At 34.8% G+C, this 20,419-nt stretch overlaps 1 pseudogene; it reads left to right on the forward strand.

Moving 5' to 3' along the window:
• The first annotated feature begins 10,439 nt into the window (after window positions 1-10,439).
• On the forward strand, window positions 10,440-11,758 carry LOC112872205 (tubulin alpha-1C chain pseudogene; annotated as a pseudogene).
• The last annotated feature ends 8,661 nt before the right edge of the window (window positions 11,759-20,419 follow it).

Raw genomic sequence — 20,419 nt, forward strand, 5'->3', positions numbered from 1 at the left:
TAGAGGAAACCTAGAAATTCAATAAAATGATACTCAAAAACGAATTAGCTTTTAAAATTGGAATGGTGAAACCTCAAAACAAAATGCTTACTCCACAGTAGTGTTTCACAGAGTCTCTGAAATTATCTTAAGCATGCTATTTTTTATAAATACATTTCTCTACTCATGACTCACCTTCATCAGCCAATTATATTCATCCTATTCCCTCTATGCTCTTCTCTGGCCTCTTGAATTAATGGCCCCTTATTTCAGGGCTTTTCTCAGGAAATTAAAAATGGCATTGCATAAAATTCCCCTAATAATAGTCAAACTATCTTTAGAACTCATACTGTGATTTCCTTGAACTCTGAAGTTAACACATGCAGTCCAATTTCTATTACTAAATAAAACAGCATTTTTCAAGTAAATAATTATATAATTATAAAATGTGTTACTTGCTCCTTTTCATATTGGCATCTACTGATGTAACCCCTTCCATCCAGCAACTTTACTACCCTTAACCATCAAGGATAACCCCTTAATTATGGCTCTGCAGTTTTAAGAAGGGTTCATGACTTGAACAAATTTTTAGATACTGCAGTACCAAATCCTGTTTCACAAGTGTTTATTGGTGGATTTATATTAACAGTGAAAATGGTAATGCCATTAAACTATTCCATATTCTGTAAACTGAAAGTATTTACCAGAATCTAAGTCAACTCAAGTGGCTACCTAGAGATAGTGCTGTTTAAAGCTACAAGATCATAGTAGAGATGATTGTACAGAAGTTAGTGTAATGATTTAATACACTATTGTGCTAAACAGGCTTTTTTGATTGAATCTTGTACAAAGGCCTATTACAGAGCAGAAGGAGAAATTCATAGAGATGTTCATAAGAATTTGATCATAAATGAACAAGACTTGGCCCACAATACTGTAAACAAAATGAAAACAATCATGATGTGAGGGCCAAGAGGCTGAGATTTGTTGATGCCAAATGGTGATCTGGTAAATGGATGTTTGCCATCATGCTCCATGAGACCATCTATCAAGGTAGGAAAAAATGTGCCAGAATCTGTAGGAAAATGTTGTGTATGACAGCAGAGGACAGGGACTGGTTGTGGCTAACTTGAAGATGTGGAGATATATATATATATATATATATATATATATACACACACACACACACACACACACACACACATATATATGTAGATATGTATACATATATATGTATATATATATACACACACACATACACACATACATACATGAAGATATATATATACACACATATATATGTATGTATGTGTATATATATATATATATATATATATTTTTTTTTTTTTGCTGTGATCCTGAAATGCAAAATTTTTGTGTAATGAAACATTGTGACTAAAAGCAATATTCTTTCTTACTAAATTATGAAACCAATAGAGCAGAAACATACTTGGTATTGAGAGTGATCCACATATAATCTATAATCACATCGAAACAAGGTTATATTCTACCACTGAAACAGAAACTGTAGCTGTCAAAATATAGCAATGTATACACAATTCATAAACCTATTCAAGTAATTATAATATTTTAGGATGAAGTAGCATTGAATATCAAATAGAAAAATAGAGTTTAGAGATATTTAGGATTTGAGGAACTACTTTACGTATCTGGTAAGGTGTTTTGTTATGATACTGAGATTGTTTTATACTCACAGAGACAAATGGAGCAATGATAGTTTCTCATATTTCAATGCCATGTTCAAGTTCAGTAAAAATGCTCTTTTTTAATGTTAAATTTGAGGTTGGAAGAATCACACAAGTAATTTCCTTGTCATTTTTATGTACTTCAGCATTTTTATGAATTGCTTTTCTTGTAGATAACATGGTATATATTTCACAACTTATTTAGCTTGTTTCATTATTTCTTAAGCAGAAAAGATTTATATTACTAGGGATTATGTAAGAGGAAAGCAGTTACTTAAGATACTGAAGTAAAGTAGAGTTAAGATGCTGGACAACAATGGCACAGTAAACTCCATAAAACTTACTTGACAGCAAGGTATTTTTATGATCCACACAATATAAATGTTGGTGTAATGGAGTGAAAAGCATATTTAAATTGCCTAAAGAATAACAATGAAAGATGGAAGGAATTTTCTGTGTAAATATTTTATAGTTCTAGAGCACTGCTCATTTAATATGGTTTATTTTTCTGAGTGATAAATAAAATGACCTGGGCTACTTCTATTTACCTATTTCTAAGTTATAAATTGATTAGCTATGCCATTATCTCTTATTTTAATAATCCTATTATTTTAAAAAGCATATAAATAGCATTTTTATCTGCTTTTAAGCAAGGCAGATATTTTACAATATTTATTTTACATTAATATAAAACTTAAAATATGGGTAGTTATTGTTGTCATATGATGAAATAGGGCCATTAAAGTGTTTTGGATAATTCCATCACGTTAAAAATATATAATGTTAGGGTTATATGTGAACATTGTAACAGGATAAGTTCCATGACTCTGCATTACAATAATTTAAAGTAAGTTGAGATCTAAATTTGGCTTCACACACCAGTCTTCCAACCTGTTTTCAGAGTTCCCCCAAGTATTTCCACCTAGAATGTTTATTTATAGTCTAAATTCAATGCCTTTAGTTCCAGTGTTTCCCTCGTATCAGGTTAAAAAATTCTTGAAAGAGGTAAACAGAATTGTGTGCACACATACGTGCCTCTCTGTGCACGCATATGTTTAACAGTGCATATTAGTAACTAGTGTTTGCTGAAATACTCTTCACACTATAAAATTTAAATCTCATGAGGTAACTATAATTAGGTGATACTTGGATGATCACTGTATGTTTGGGGTGTGTAAATACCCTACTAGGGTTGAAGTGTACACTTAGATTAATAATACTAATTTAAAAAAATGTAATGCACTAAGAGATTAAACACCCCAGAATAACATAGCTTTGGCAAATAATTGTCTTCAGATACACTGATGCAGATACATTAATTAATAAGACCATGTTGAAGGAAACTATTTTTTTTATCTTAAAATTGTAGGCAAGGGCTATTATCTAGTCTATTTCTTTGTATAACAATGTCGGTTCAAGCATTTTTTGCTTCATCTTTTAATTTAAAATCTAGTTAGTTAATATATAGTGTAATATCAGTTTCATAGTTTTTAACATTTAAATAAATATTTGGTAGTAAGATATCAAGCCTTTATTCAATTAATAGACATAAAATATTGAGCATCTACCAACTTAATTTTTTTTTTAATGTTTGTTTATTTTTGAGAGAGACAGTGTGAACGGGGGATGGACAGAGAGAGAGAGAGGGAGACACAGAATCCAAAGCAGACTCCAGGGTCTGAGATGTCAGCCCAGAGCCTGATGCGGGACTCAAACTCACGAGCCATCAGATAATGACCTGAGCTGAAGTCGGACACTTAACCAATTGAGCCACCCAGGCGCCCCAAGCATCTACCAATTTCTATATAACTTCCTGCATCCACTTTTATATTGTGGTTAGAATATTTCTGTTATTGACTTGTTCAATTTGAGTTGTGAGTTTGATATCTAAGTAAATACATTAGTCGAATACCCAGGGTTGGTTGGAGAGAACAGTAACTTCTATGTGTCAGATTCCACTAAATGATATATTGACTTCACCATTTAAAATATGGCAGATATTTTAATTCCATGCCTTTTGGGGGTTTTGTTGTGTTTTGTGTTTGAGAGTGAGAGTGCACTTGCAAGTGGGAACTTACAGAGGGAGAGAGAGAGAGAAAATCTTAAGTAGCTTCATACCCAGTGGAGAGACTGATGTGGGGCTCAATCCCATGACCATGAGATCATGACCTGAGCTGAAATCAAGAGTCAGATGCTTAACTGACTTAGACACCCAGGCACCCCTTAATTCCATGTTTTTGGACATAAGCAGAAGAATAACAGTGACAGATTTTCATTAAAAAAATATTCTCTCAAACATTACTAATGAACTGTTTTAATATATTTCCACTTTCACTGTATGAAATTGGAATTTATGGTGATAAATTCTTTTAAGTAAAATTTACAGTAAAATTTTAGCTATTGAACATTATTTTTAGCATAGAGTTTGCTATTTATAAATATGTACCTATTATAATTATGCTATAGTAACTATGGTATATTTGCTACAAAATGATGCCATAAACACTTACGCTTAAAAACTAGTGACTACATTTGTGCCCTCTTTGATATTTCTATAAATTATATTTTTAAAGACAACAATATTTCTAAGTCTATTACTGACAGATATTAAGCTCCTTTTTTCAGAAAAATAAAACAAACATAATGCCACAAAAAATTAGGGAATACTTCTTCAAAGACATACCACATAAAGGATACACATGTATTTAAATACATTATTACTGTTATTTTTAAAATTTATTTCCTTCTTCATTCAGATTTTTATTAAAAACTGAAGGAATTTGTAACATTTTGTTTTGTTTGTTTTTTTGGTCAGGTGACATTGTCATAGCATTCCTACTGTTTTTGCAATTTCTAATTTAATAATGCTTTTGGCGTTCTTATTCTCCCCTTACTGCTCACTGCTTTTTGTCTATACTTCTTCTAAATAGTTAAATTGACTTTATTCTTGAGATATTGCGTCTTTTTTTTCTTCTCTCTCCCTTTTTTTGGATATAGCATTTATGTTTATGGATCACCATATAGTACAGAATAACAGCGTACAAGTTGTTATACACGGCTTTCTCCATTCCATTATTTAGTAAGTTATTTTTTGTTACAGTTTTTATTTTTTCATTGGTTAAATAGACCTTCTGATATTTTTTTTAACTTCCAAGTGACTTTAATGTTATTAGTGAAAGAGTGGTAGGGTTTGTTCAATTGTTTTCATTAAAATCTAGTACTATTGCATTGTGATGTGAGAATTTCTGATTTCTGAAATATGCTAAGCTTTTTGGACTAGTTATAAAATATTTTTCTCAAGCACTCATTGAACACATTTTAAATTTTCTCTGTATTTAATAAAGCTCAATGAGTTTGTCTTATTCATTTTTAATGCTTCATTGCTTAAAGGACTGCCTGGGACATAGGAGGCAACTGATAAATAATTGTTGCTTGAATGACGAGTGTATTGAATAATGCTGGGTTTTTTGGGGGGGGGGGTTTGTTTTTTGTTTTTTGTCTTTTGTTTTGTTTTTTTGAGATTGAGAGAGCACTAGTGGTAGAGGGAGAAGGAGAGAATCTTAAGCAGTTTCCATGCTCAGCGTGGAACCCAACACAGGACTTGATCCATGATCATTAGACACTTAACCAACTGAGTCACCCAGGGGCCCCAATAATACTGTTATTGAAATTGAGAACATACATGACTGTATTTCATGGGAGACATGAGTGGTTCAGTCAGTTAAGCATCTGATGCTTGATTTCAGCTCAGGTCATGATCTCACAGTTTGTGATTTCTAGCCCTTGTTGGACTCTGTGCTGACAGTGTGGAGCTTACTTGGGATTCTCTTTCTCTCCCTCTCTTTCTGCCCCTTACCTGCTCATTCTCATTCTCTCTCACTCCCTATCTCTCAAAATAAATAAATAAACATTGAAAAACACAGCAATTTGTCTATATTTTAAAAATATATATACATGACTGAATTTCAAAAATGTGTAACCTGGAATAACGGATAAAAATAAAAAGGGAAAATGGAATCCTGCAGGCAGTATATGAAAACGAAAGGTTTACTCTTTTTAATAAGAACAAACACAAATAATGAATAATGCTTTTATTTTCTCTACTCTCTCTGTTGATATGAAGTTCACTTACAGGGAATATTAAAACTGTGGTAGACTCAAATGTAAATTGACACCTTGATTGTCTATTTGAGGGAGTTTTTTCACTTAGAAGGCTTATATGGAGTCAATGCAATGTGGTTAATGCATTTCCATGACATCTCACTTGTTTTCAAGTACTTGAGAGTTATCTATTAGTAAATCCAAAATAGTAACAGAAATCTCTTTACCGGTTTTGTTGACAGCATTGCTCACTATGATTACCAATTTTCAAAACTATTTGTATTTAAATACAACTTCCCTTCTATAAGTACTCTTCATCTCTTTGATTGTTTATGAGGCCAATTCAACTTTAATAACTTTTTTGAGATGACAGAAAATATCAGTGGTGACAGAATTAATAACTGAGGTCTTTGTGTATAGACAAAAGGTTTTACTAGTGGTAATATGATTTTCTAATTTTGTGCTGAGATTTGTGACATTAAATTATTTGCCATAGCAACTGTCTGTGTTGTCATAAAACATAGGAAAATGACTTCAATTAAGGTTCAGTAACACAAAACCAAAGGAAAACAAAATGAGAAACACATTGCTAAGTTAAAGATTCTTTTCATAATTTCATTTTTTATATCACTAAGTTAATATCAAGTATTTCTTTGAATATAAAGTATGAATATATACACTATATGTGCATATATGTATAATGTAAATAGATAATTATAAAATATTTATTATATACCTAAAAACATGCTCTTCAGTGACAACATTATATATTAAAATAATCAGTAAATGTGTAATTTGTGAATCACAGTAGTCAAAGTTTGTTTACTTTATGAAAGAAACATGTATTTGCCAACAAAATACTTTAAAATGAAAAAGTAGATTGGGTGCCTGGGTGGCTCAGTCAGTTAAGCATCCGACTTTGGCTCAGGTCATGACCTCATGGTTCCCAAGTTTAAGCCCTGCATCAGGCTCTGTGCTAACAGCTCAGAGCCTGGAGCCTGTATCTGATTCTGTGTCTCCCTCTCACTGCCCCTCCCATGCACACAGTCTGTCTCTATCAAAAATGGATAAACATTTAAAAAATCTTTAAAAATGAAAAATGTAGGCAAGCACATGATTCTATTTGCTTCCTATGAAATCATGATTCCCCAGTGGATACAATCCACCACCAATAATGGTTAGAGAAAACAAGAGGGAGAAGGCTCTAGCAGCCTAGTGGTCCCAGGACAGGGTCTGTCATTTTATAAAGAGGTGATTGTACTCAGAGTGGAACTTACTTGGAAACACAACCAACACTGAGGCCTGTAGTACAACTTGTGTGGGTGCCTTCCTAGAACAAGCACAAGGGCATTCAAGGAAAATGAGTTCAATTGCTTTATAAAAAAAATCCAGAGGAAATGAACATCAGCTCCGACATGTAAAATGCTAGAAGTCATCATTACCATACTTAGAGTAGGAAAAAAAGTTATACAAACTGAAAATCAATGACTTTTCTTGAGCCCATGAGAGAATAGAGGTAAAAAAACAACCATCCACCTTGAAATCTAGAGAAATAAGCAAATACACAGAACCAGAATTGAGATCCCTTTCCCTGGAAAGAAGCTGCTGGAGCCATAAACTGGTAAGAATACTTACTGGTAATATTGGCACATTGATAGAGACTGTGTGCAGACTACAGTGAAATGAGAATCTCCTTGAGGTCATACTTCTATGGAGGGTCTCCTTCTGTGGGTTTTATCTCCAAGAGACCCTCACAAGGAACTTAATGTAAAGAGCCAAAACAAAAATCACCTCATGTCTCTGGGAAGGGAGGGGAAAATGAAACATTTTGCAATATGTCCAGAGCATTCTTCATAATAAAGGCCAGCTTTCCAAGAAAAAAGATTTTTTTCTAGAGACTTATCTCATCTGTGGGAAAGGGCATTTCTTTGACTCCAGCCCTCTCTAACCTTCCTGTCTCTCCTGAGGTAGGAAATAAAATCAACAAAACTCTTTTGAAGGTAATAACCCAGGGACACAGACCATCTGCATTTTATGACTAAAATGTAATCATAACATAATAGAATGCTTCTCTATTCCACGTTTTACTATGACATTAACAACAGCATGGTATAATAACAGTGGATGATAACTAAAATTGCTGCAGGGCTCAGCCTCTATTTAAGAAGGAGTTTTTAGGAGAGCCAGAAGACAACAGGAGAGACAAAAACAAGGACACAAGAAGAAACTAAAGCCCCTGGCACATACAGCTGCAGTAAATTTTAAGTAGAGCCCAACTGCCAACTGAATTACCTAATATTTTAGATTCACCTTTCAATAAAACAAGGGTCATGCTAGAAAGCAAGAAGAAAATGAAGATGATGATCCAAAGTGAGCATCAAAACTTACATGCAGTGCAGATTTTGGAATTATTACAGAGGACATTAAAATAACTATGATTATGTGTGCAATTGAAGAAATAAAACAGATTAACATATGGGGGGTGAAGATGGAGAGAAACCATAAGAGACTCTTAAAGATAGAAAACAAACTGAGACTTGATGGAGGGGAGATGGGTGAGGGATAGGCTAGATGGGTGATGGGTATTAGTAGGGCACTTGTAATGAGCACTGGGTGTTATATGTAAATGATGAATCACTGAATTCTCCTGAAACCAATATTGCACAGTATGTTAACTAACTAGAATTTAAATAAAAATTTGAAAAGAGCACCTGGGTGGCAGAATCAATTAATCCTCCGACATTAGCTCTGGTCATAATCTCGTGGTCCATGAGTTTGAGCCCCTTGTTGGGCTCTGCACTGATGGCACAGAGCCTGCTTTGGATTCTCTGTGTCCCTCTCTCTCTGCCCCTCCCCTGATCCCACTCTCTCTCTCACTCTCAAAAATAAATAAATGGACATTTAAAAATTTTTGAAAAAAAAATAACTATGATTAATATATTAAGGTCTCCAATGGAAAAAAGTAGGCAACATACAAGAAAATATGAGTAATGTAAGCAGAAGGATGGACACTCTAAGAAAAATAAAAAGAAAATACTAGGAATTTGGGGCACCTGAGTGGCTCAGTCAGTTGAGCATCTGACTTCAGCTTAGGTCATGATCTCACAGTTTGTGAATTCGAGCCCCGTGTTGGGCTCTCTGCTGACAGCTGAGAGCCTGCAGCCTGCTTTGGATTCTATGTCTCCTTCCCTCTCTCTATGTCCCTTCCCAACTCAGGCTGTCTCTCTGTCTCTCAAAAAAAATGAATAAACATTAAAAATATTTTTTAAAAAAAGAAAATACTAGGAATCAAACACTGTAACAGAAATGGTAAATACCTTTGATGGATTCATCAGTAGACTGGATAAGGTTAAGGAAAGAGTAAGTGAGCTTGAAGATATGTCAATAATAACTCCCCCAAAAAAATGCAAAGGAAAGAAGGATGAATAATAACAGTAAAAAAAGCAGAGCAGAATATCTAAAAATAGTGGGACATTCAAAAGAGTAATTTATATATAATTGGGAATACCAAAATGAGAAGAAAGATAACAAAGCAGAAGAAAAAACTGGAGTGATAATGACTGAAAATGTCTAAAAATTTTGAAAACTGACAAAATTAATGACAGACACCAAACTAGCAATCCACAAAGCTCAGAGAACCAACCAGGATAAATAGTAAAATGTCTACAATCAGGTGTATCACAGTTAAGGTACAAAAACCAAAGACAGAAAAAAATGTTGAAAGAACCCAGAATAGGAGTAAAAACACCCTACCTAGAAAGGAAAAAGCATAAGAATTAAAGCAGACTTGTCAGAAATCATACAAGCCAGAAGACAGTGAAATGCAATTTTAATGTGTTGAAAGAAAACAAACATTCAATTCCACATGATTGAAATGAATTCAAATCCAAATAAAGAGAAATGCATTCTGAAGGCAAAAGAAAAAAAAATAGAGAAAATTCTTGGACAACTTATCTAATCAACAAGAAATGGTAAAAGAAGCTCTTCAAAGAGAAAGAAAATAATGCAGACCTTTACTGAAAGAATTGGCAAAATAATTTCTTCATGGAGAAAACTCCAAAGGTATGAAACTTTATCTTTCATTAAAAAAGGAAAGCCTGGGGGAAAAAATTAAATGAATGTGAAATAAAATCTTTTAGTTTTCTTACTCTTACTTGACTTGTTTGTTTGTTCAAGTAATCTAACAAACTCTACCGAAATTATAGCATATGGATAAATGCTGGAATATGGAATGACAGCAATTCTATAAGGGACAGAAAGGAGGAATTGGGAATATTTTGTTATAAGGCTCCTGCAGTATTGATGAGATTATATAATGTATTTGAATTTGACCCAGCCTCATTGTAAATGTGCATTTCAAACTCTAAGGAAACCAAAAATATTTCATGAAACAAGCATGTTAATATGCAAATTCAGGAAAGAAAGTAGAATTATATAAAATATTGAACTAAAACCAGAGAAGACAGAAAAAGAGGTGGAGAAGGGACAAAAGAAAAGAAGAATAGGACAAAGAAAAGAAAATTATAAACATGGAAGATGCTATCCAACTATATCAATAATTACTTCTACTACTTTTCCTCCAGACTCAGTGGGAGATCCTTGTTGCCATCCCCTCACCTCCTCCAGTCCCGAGGAGTCCTACAAGTCTCAGTCATGCATGAGTGTATCTCTATCCACGTTGGCCAGGCTGTCCAGATCAGCAATGCCTGCTGAGAGCTCTGTTGCCTGGAACATGACATCCAGCCTGATGGCCAGATGCCAAGTGACAAGACCATTGGGGGAGGGGATGAGTCTTTAAACACCTTCAGTGAGATGAGTGTTGGCAAGCATATTCCCAGGGCAGTGTTTGTAAACACGTAACCCACAGTCATTGATGAAGTTCGCACTGGCTCCCACCACCAGCTCTTCCACCCTGAGAAGCTCATCAAAGATAGGAAGATGCTGCCAGTAACTATGCCCGAAGATACTATACCATTGGCAAGGAGATCACTGACCCTGTCTCGGACTGACTTTGTAAGCCGGCTGACCAGAAGCCCAGTTTTCAGGGCTTCTTGGTTTTCCACAAGACACAGCTTTGGAGGGTAACTGGTTCTGTGGTCACCTCCCTACTGATAGAACATCTCTCTTGTCAATTCTGGCAAGAAGTCCAAGCTGGAGTTCTCCATTTACTGAGCCCCCAGGTTTCCATAGCTGTAATTGAGCCCTATCACTCTATCCTCACTACCCATACCAGCTGGAGCACTCTGATTGTGGTAGACCAGGAGGCCATCTATGAAATTTGTGGTAGAAACCTCTATATAGAACACCAACCTACACTAAACTTAACTGCCATATTAGCCAGAGTGTGTCCTCCATCATTGCTTCTCTCAGATTTGATAGAGCCCTAAATGCTGATCTGACAGAATTCCAGACCAATCTGGTGCCCTCTTGCCACATATGCTCCTGTTATCTCTGCTGAGAAAACCTACTATAAACAGTTTACTGTAGCAGAGATCACCAATGGATTCTTTGAGCCAGCTGTCCAGGTGGTGAAATGTGACCCTCAACATGATAAATACATGGCTTATTGCCTGTTGTACCATGGTGGTGTGGTTCTCAAAGATGTCAGTGCTGCCATTGTCACCATCAAGACCAAGCATACCATCCAGTTGGTGGACTGGTGCCTCACTGGCTTCAAAGTTGGCATTAACTGCCGGTCTCCCACTAGGGTACCTGGTGGAGACCTGGCCAAAGTACAGCGAGATGTGTGTATGCTGAGCAACACCACAACCATTGCTGAGGCCTGGGCTCACCTGGACCACAGGTTTGACCTGATGTGTGCCAAGCATGCCTTTGTTCATTGGTATGTGGGTGATGGCATGAGGGAAGGAGAATTTTCTGAAGCCTGTGACGACATGACTGCCCTTGATAAGGATTATGAGGAGGTCAGAACGGATAGTGCTGAGGAAGAGGAATAGGGCAAAGAGTATTAATTAACCTGTCTGCTATAATTTTACACTCCGTTGTCTTGGGACTGTCTTTTTTCTGTTTTAGAAGCTATCAATTGTGGCCCTCACTTGTTAATAAAAATGATGTTTCTGAAATAACAATAATAATAATAATCACTTCAAATGTTAATGGTCTAAATTCAACAATTAAAAGACTGTCAGAGAAAACTAAACACAAACACACAAGACACAGTATATGTTGTATACAAGAAACCTACTTTAATATAAGCCAAAGATAGGTTAAAAGTAAATGAGTAGAGAAAAATATACCATGCTAACACTAATTTAAAGAAAGATGGAGTTGCTACAGTAATTTCAGACACCTGAATATTTATAGCAGCCTATTCATTACAAACCAAAACTTGGAAGCAGCCAAGTCCTTCAATAGTGAGAAGTGAACAAACTGTAGGATGTCCACACAATGGAATGTTATTTAGTGCTACAAGAAAATGAGCTGTCAAGCCATGAAAAGGCATAAAGGAACCTTAAATGCATATTACTAAGTGAAAGTAGCCAATCGCAAAAGACTAAATACTGTACCATTCTGACTATACGATGTTCTGAAAAAGGCAAAACTATGGAGATAGTGAAAAGCTCAGTGGTTTCCAGTGGCTAACGGAGAAGATGGGATGAATAGGCAGAGCACAGATTTTTAGGGCAGTTAAACTATTCTGTGTGCTACTGTAATGGTGATCCCATGTCATTATACATTTGTCAAAACCCATAAAATGTGCACCACCAAGAGTGCACCATAATATAACCAATGCACTTTGTGTGATAAAGTTGTGTCATTGTGGTATGTTCATGGATTGTAATAAATGTGTCACTCAGGTGAGGGATGTTACCATTTGGAGGGGCTGTGCATATGTAGGGGAGAGTGTATATGGTAACTTTCTGTATTTCCCACTCAATTTTGCTGTGAACCTAATACTCCTCTAAAAATAAAGTCGATTTGATAACATTTAAAAAAATGAGGGTCCCAGAGAGTCCCAGTTACAACTGATATAAAAGTTAAGCGAGGATTTTTTACTAAAGAACAAACACATTGTAAACAGATATTAAAAATATAAATTTTAGATGCTACGTGGAGTTATGAAAATTGCAGCCTACAGTTTGAAACTATAATGAAAATAATCAGAGCAATGAAAAAAATGTGTATTTCTTTAACTAGTGATATGACTGTTTTGAGCAGATTGGAGAACAGAAGCAGATACAGTGTAAGAGAGCTGTATCCTCCTGTACTGATAAGACAGTCCATAAAAAATGTTTACCATTTGACCCTGAAGTATAAGTATATGATACAGAGACATATAAAATGTTAAAAATATTTACTTCTGGGTTGTGGGTTGATGAATGAAAAGTGCTATGCTAAAAGATATTTTTGTTGTAAGCATTTATATTTATAGGTACATATAGCATGTTTGTATAATTAATTTATATGTCATATGCGTATATACATGATAACTATTTAAAGCATGTTTGGCAATATCATGAGTTTATTTATTTATTTTTTAAATTAATTTTTTTTTTACATTTATTATTTTTGAAAGACAGAGACAGAGCACTAGTCAGGGAGGGATAGAGAGAGGGAGACACAGAATCCAAAGCAGGCTTCAGGCTCTGAGCCGTCAGCACAGAGCCTGATGTGGGCTCAAACTCATGAACCATGAGATCATGACCTGAGCCGAAGTCAGACACTTAACTGCCTGAGCTACCCAGGTGCCCCAATATCATGAGTTTAGATATGACATTATAAGGCCAACTTCACAGATTATAAAGTCTGAGTTTAAATGAGCTGTTTTTGTTTTTGTGTTTTTTTTTAATTCCTTTCCAATTCATGTGCTTTCTATCCTCATAACAAATAATATTTTATGGTAAATATTTTTGGTAATTTTGTAGAGAGAAAGGAAAAGCTTTTTGAAGTTTCTTGTCGGGCAAGTCCCATCTGGTGCTCTTATTATCTGTTGTAGACTCTGAACATTTTATGAGTTATAGCACCTGTCGATTAGCACTGTAAAATCCACAGATGGATTCTGGTATTTCATGCATGTTGGTGCCAAGGATATGCTTTAAATTTATATATGCCCTCTTTACCAGCCAACATACTCCCATCAAAATAAGAAGAGAACTATGCTTGAATCATAGATACAACTGAATCTGAAAGTCAAAGCTCTCAATGCTAACTTTCCAAAACAAGGGGATGTATAGTGCCCTAGGGAAAAGGTGAAGGCCTGTGGATGGCCAAAAAAAAATGTTAGAGAAGGTATCACACGTTATAGATAAATGATCATATAACTTGTCATCCAAATTGAGTATTTTTGAGGATGCCATTCATTATTATGCCAAGATAACAAGAATAATTGGAACTATCCTGACACCTCAGTTTTAAAATCTGTTGGAGGATCCATTATACAGTATTAGGAGACTAATGAGACAAGTTGAGTACATCTCAAATACTTGAGGTCTCTGTAGTTAACCACGTCTCAAAGGCATTTGGGACTATTAAAACTCACATTTTTTTTTTAATTTTTTTTCAACGTTTATTTTTTATTTTTGTGACAGAGAGAGACAGAGCATGAACGGGGGAGGGGCAGAGAGAGAGGGAGACACAGAATCAGAAACAGGCTCCAGGCTCTGAGCCATCAGCCCAGAGTCTGACGCGGGGCTCGAACTCACGGACCGCGAGATCGTGACCTGGCTGAAGTCAGACGCTTAACCGACTGCGCCACCCAGGCGCCCCTTAAAACTCATATTTGTAGTGGTCATTTATTGTTTGCTTCTTTGGTATCCATATGGCTTACTTCCATTACAGCCCAATGTTTCATTTGTTTAGTGGCTTTGTACACATGATCTGGTAGAGCCTCACTCCAAATTTTTATAAGCCAAAGTCATTTGAAATAACAGAAAAATTATGCACTAAAATAATTTATTTATCAATGTTTCGTTTATTGTTTCTTGTTGATATCTTACTGAAGAAATGGCAAGCAAAACATTTTGTTAATATGGGAGCAAATAAGAAAAAGAAAGTGTCAGAAGGGAGCTGTGCAGACATCAAGGCCAATCTTTTACTTTTTCTACAAAGCCTCTTTCATTTCTGCCAACTGGCCATCTAATCATTTGCAGTTCACTATTCTGATGATATGGGACATTACGAGGACAATAACCCCCAATTTTTTTTTGTTTTCTTCAAATGAAGTGTTGAAAACTTTTTCTGTTAGTAAAACTATAAAACTATTTCTGTTATTTATTCTTATAACTCCCACTTGGAGTAGACACAGAAATTAGCATCAAGCTCACATCTAGGTTTAGTTTGGTTTACTTCTTTTATAATATTGTTCAATAAAATATCCTGCTCAAATTGACTTATTACAAATAATGCCAGAAATCATAGATCAGTTTAAAATGCATAACCTTTTATGGATAAAAATAAATTGATTACCAATTTACTACTAGGGAGGAACTTCAAGATCCTATCAGTCAAATGATGACATAAAATACAGCCTAAAATTGTTTTATCATTTCACTTCCACTACTTAACACAGCATGTGATTATACCTTACAGAAGTTTTGACTGTGTCCTTTTTTGTTTATTTTTTAATATTTTTTCAGCTTATGTCCTTCACAATGCTTATCTATATCAAAATTATGTATATTTGATATATATGTGGATTTTATATACATATGAAATTTCATATTTGTATGAATTTACTGTGAAATTTCATTATATATATGTGTGTGTTAAAATCTGTACTTATAATTTTATGATAGAATTAACTCTTAAAGATAGCTGTCATAAAAAATTGTGGACTAAATCAGGCATGCTAAGAATATATTTTTATTTTGAAGTGTTATATACACATGTCAAAACAACTGGCTGAAAATGTGAAGTACTCAGTCAATCAACCAGTTATGTTGTCTATGATGCCAAGCAGCCAGTTTGATTGATATTTGTTCTTAACCAAATGAATTGACTCTATGGAGCCATTGACATTATCTTTATAAAGAACAAAGTTGATCATGCCATATCTCTGCTTAAAAACCTGTCCATAACTTAAAGGACAAAATCCAAAATCTTTAGCTTGACCAAAAAGGCCTTTCAAGACCTGTCCACAAATTTGCTTTTCTGACTCATCTTCTATCCTTTCCCCATTGTCCAACTATTGTGCTATTGGTGATTATACTCTCCCTCTGACTCTCCAGACATGTTCATGATTCTTTTCTGTGGGCTTTTCTTATGCCAGCATGTTCCCTCCATTACCTGCTGTCCCCACTGGCTTGACTGTTCATCTGGCAGTTTCTTTATGATTCTTTAGGTCACATTGTTGGTTATGCCATACCTTCCACCTCTGCCTTTCTGCTCAGTCCCATTTGTTCCCATAACATTTTTATTTGGGGAATAGTGAATAAATGACTAATGTTAGTTGGATGGATACGTGAATGAATAAATTAATAACTTGCTTTTTGGTATCTGAATCAACATTCCTAAAGTTAATTATGTGCCCATTGGGCCCCTTCCATTTCAATTCACTTGGAAATATATGTACCTTCTACATCAGCAGCATTGAACATTAAACTATATCTGGGATTCTGTATGCCACCTATGTACCAGAATCACTGTGAAAGAAAGTTTAGGATGATGAAACAAGAATCAAGAAGAAAACTATCGAAGATGTTTCAAAGCTTATGAAGATTTAAGAAAAATGCCCGTTAACAAAATAATAAGTATATCAATATATTTCCTAGATTTTCCTAGATTACTTATTATAACACTGCTGACCTCGTATAAGAGGCTGTCACTTCAGTTAAAAATTATTTTCACAGTTTTTGCTCAAATGTCCCATTTTTCATAAGATCTTCCCTGGTCATGCGGTTTACAGATACACCCACTTTAGCCTGATCTATGTATTTTTCTTTCCATGTCTTATTTTGCTTGCCAGCTCTCATCACCTCCTAATATTCCATGTAAATAATGTATTCAGTTTATTATCTATCACCCTCCAGGGGAAAATAAGTTTCACAAATGAAGTAATTTTTTGCTTTACTAGAAATTCAGTCATATTTGTGGAATTAATATCAGTGTTTTTCCTGCAAAAGTTGAACTAGAAAATGTGGCTAGTAACTCTGACTAATGACACTTCAACTTCAAACTCCCATGTTTGAACTTAAAACTGCAAGCCTTCCCTGAGGGGTAATAATATTTAAATTTACCACATGTGAAGTACACCAAAACTCACCCCTTTAAAAGTTAGATTTACAGATCTATGAGAAATGAAGGCACATTCTCAGTTCCTTTTTCTAAACATGTCAAACATATCACTTCTCCTCCCCAATGGAGAACCTAGTAGCACTTCTGCCATATTTTTTTAAATATATCTCTGTATAGAAATTCAAGAAGTGACAAATCAGTGTTCCTCACTAATGGACATTATCATAAAAAACCTGGAGTTGGGGGAGCATAAAGGCAATTTACCAATTTCCAATTATTTCATACATGAAAATACAACAGTACTTTGTGTTCCATGTAGTCATGGAAACCTGGTGACACCCTAGTATATTAACTACTCAATACTTGTATCAGTGATTCCCACATGGGGAATTGTTGGTTTCTTAGAGGGACAATTCTTTGTGCAGCAAATACTTGTTGCAAGGTGTTTTCTACCTCTGGCCCTAGCCACCATCTTCTAGAAACCTCTTCTATTCCTCAGTACTGTTAGTCACAAATGTTTTCACACATTTTCAAAAGCCTCCTAAGTGGGCAGTCGAATACTCATTTTCTAAATAAATCTTTTAGGAATATACCTCAGAATAACATGTCTATTTAAATAAATCAAAGATGCCAGTATGCTTCCTTAGCAGATATTACCAGAAAATAATCTATTATTTTACTGTTTTGAGGTTGATCTGAATCATCACCCTAACATTTCCTGGTTTAAGGAAATGTTTATGACCATACATATTCATCTCAATGTTCCATAGGCTTTAACTTGCATCACAGGCTATTTATTCAGACCTGCAATAATTAGAATCCAAAGAACCTAATAATGATACTTTTCAAAAGCTGTTTAGTAGAAAAAATTCTTGGGAATCTCTTAATGTTCGATAGTCAAAATCAGCATTCAATATAATAACGATTAAGCTATTCCAACGGCAGTATATACCTGGAGCATATGCTTACTCATTGAAAAATAAAATGGACGTCACCCAAGATTTTACAGCAGGGATAGAAATTAGGGAGGCAAATAAAGAAAGGCAATTAAAAATAACAGCAATTAATCACTTAGAACAAATTACTCATAGAGCATTCTTGAGAAGTATTAGAAATTTTGCATTCATAACCAACTAGACCAAAAAAGGAAGGAGAAAAGCAATTAATGATTATATTGTTTTTCAGATATAAGGGCTTCTTAAAGCAGTGCACACCTTATTAGGCTTACTTTCAATTATTCAGGAAGAAAAAAATTCCAAGGAAAAAGTTGAAAAATTCAGTAATACATAAATATGCTACTATTAATGTGTTAACATGTTAAATGAAGAAACAATTTGAACATACCATTTTGCATTAATTTAAACTTTTTAAAAAGAATCAAATAGTTAAGGGAGCCCTCATATGTAAAAAAGCAGGGATCACATATCAACTAAACAGAACTCAAAAGTGTAAGCACTACGTGAAATAACACAGTATGCTATCTTGCGTATTAGGAATTTGTCCAGACAGTAACACCTTTGAGATAGAGTAAAGCAGCAAAATTTAAAAAGTCATTCCATAAGGTGGGCTCCTGAGTAGGTATTAGTTATCTTTAGACATGAAAATATACACTAATTTTACTCTTTTTCCTTTTTAATACTTGCAGGGAATTGGCAGAAATCTGTATTACGAATTAAGCTAGTGGCACGTGGCGGCTCAGTGTTTTTAGCGTCTGACTCGTGATTTTGGCTCAAGTGCTTATCTCACAATTTCGTAACTTCAATTCCCCCATGTGGAGCTCTGTACTGACAGCAGGAATCCTGCTTGAGATTCTTTCTCCCTTTTCTCTGCCCCTCCCCCGCTTGTGCTGTCTCTGCCTCTCTCAAAATAAATAAATAAACTAAAAAAAAAAAAAAAAAAAAAGACACATTGTTTAAAAAAAAAAAAAAAAGGCACTGGGACGCCTGGGTGGCTCAGGCAGTTAAGTGTCTGACTCTTGATCTCAGCTCAGCTCTTGATCTCAGGGTCCTGAGTTCAGGCCCTGCGTTGTGGAGCCCACTTAAAAAAAAAAAAAAAAAAAAAAAGAATTCTGATAAACATAGGTGTTGATAAAGAATGAAAGATTCTATAGGAATTTAACTATTTTAAAAGCAGTTTAATAATGAAATAACAGTTTAATTCAAATAAAAGTTTATGTTAAATTAAAAAAAGAAAAAGTACAATGTGGTAGAATTATTTGGGATAGTAAGGAAATGCTAATTAATATAGCATTAATGGTTAGAATGCTATCTTCTATTTTTGTTTACTGAGTATAATATGTCATTATAGGGCCTTTTGTTTGCTACATTTGGGAATTTAAATGATCTCAGTTTTATCATACCTAATTGAGTTATGGTATGTAGAGTGGATACAGATTATATAAAGATAATTTTGTTGGGGTGCCTGGGTGGCTCAGTCGGTTAAGCATCTGACTCTTGATTTCAGCTCAGGTCATGATCTCAGTTTGTGGGATTAAGTCCCACATCTAGCCCTGTGCTGACAGCGTGGGCCTGCCTAGGATTCTCTCTCCCTGTCTCTCTGCCATTCCCCCATTTGTGTTTTCTCCCCCCACCCCTTTCTCTCTCTGTCTCTCAAAATAAATAAATAAACATAAAAAAGAAAGATAATTTTATTTCCCTCAGTTGAAAAATCGCATTTTTGATATTGTCTTAAAAGCCAGTGGAAGCAAAGGAAAACCCAAACTCATAGGAATATGGAGGAAAACCCAAAATCATAGGAATATGAAGAAATCAGGTATATGTTATCATAGTTGGTTTTCAGAAACAAAAACTTAATGAACTGCAAAAGAGACTAAGAGGAAGACCTTTAAGCAATCCTGAATTTATCTGTTGAGTTCATATTTTTTTCCCAAAGATCAATAACAATTTATAACAGGGTTTGCAAACTGCAGTGTATAGAACAAACCTGGCCAGCTGCATATTTTTGTGAATAAAACTTTATGGGACACGATTGTTCATGTATGGTCTATGGCTCCTGTCATGCCACAGTGGCAGAGTTTAACAATGAACACAGAGACGAAGTGGCTTTGAAAGCCTAAAATATTTACTATGTAACTTTTATATGAAGAGTTTACTGACTCCTAGCTTAGAACCTTTAAACTATTTTTATTATTTCCCTTTCTTTCAAAAAATAACACAAGCTCATTGTAAAATGACAAGAATTACAGAAAATATAAGTTAGAGAAAATACCTTACTCTTGAAGTTATTTGGATACCCTGGCTATTATTCAGAGCTCTGCATAGGAAAATTGTGTTACTCCAAACCAGTGGGTCTCAACCTCAGCTGTGCATTAGAATTCCTGGAGAACTTTAACAAGTTCCCATTTTCTAGTTATGCCTCAAACTAATTAAAAGAGAATGAGTGAAGAGGAGGAGACATCATGGAGACACCATAATCAGTAT

Source organism: Puma concolor, chromosome C1, assembly GCF_028749965.1.
Source record: "Puma concolor isolate L17-30 chromosome C1, mPumCon1.1.hap2, whole genome shotgun sequence".
In the NCBI taxonomy this organism is placed as follows: Eukaryota; Metazoa; Chordata; class Mammalia; order Carnivora; family Felidae; genus Puma; species Puma concolor.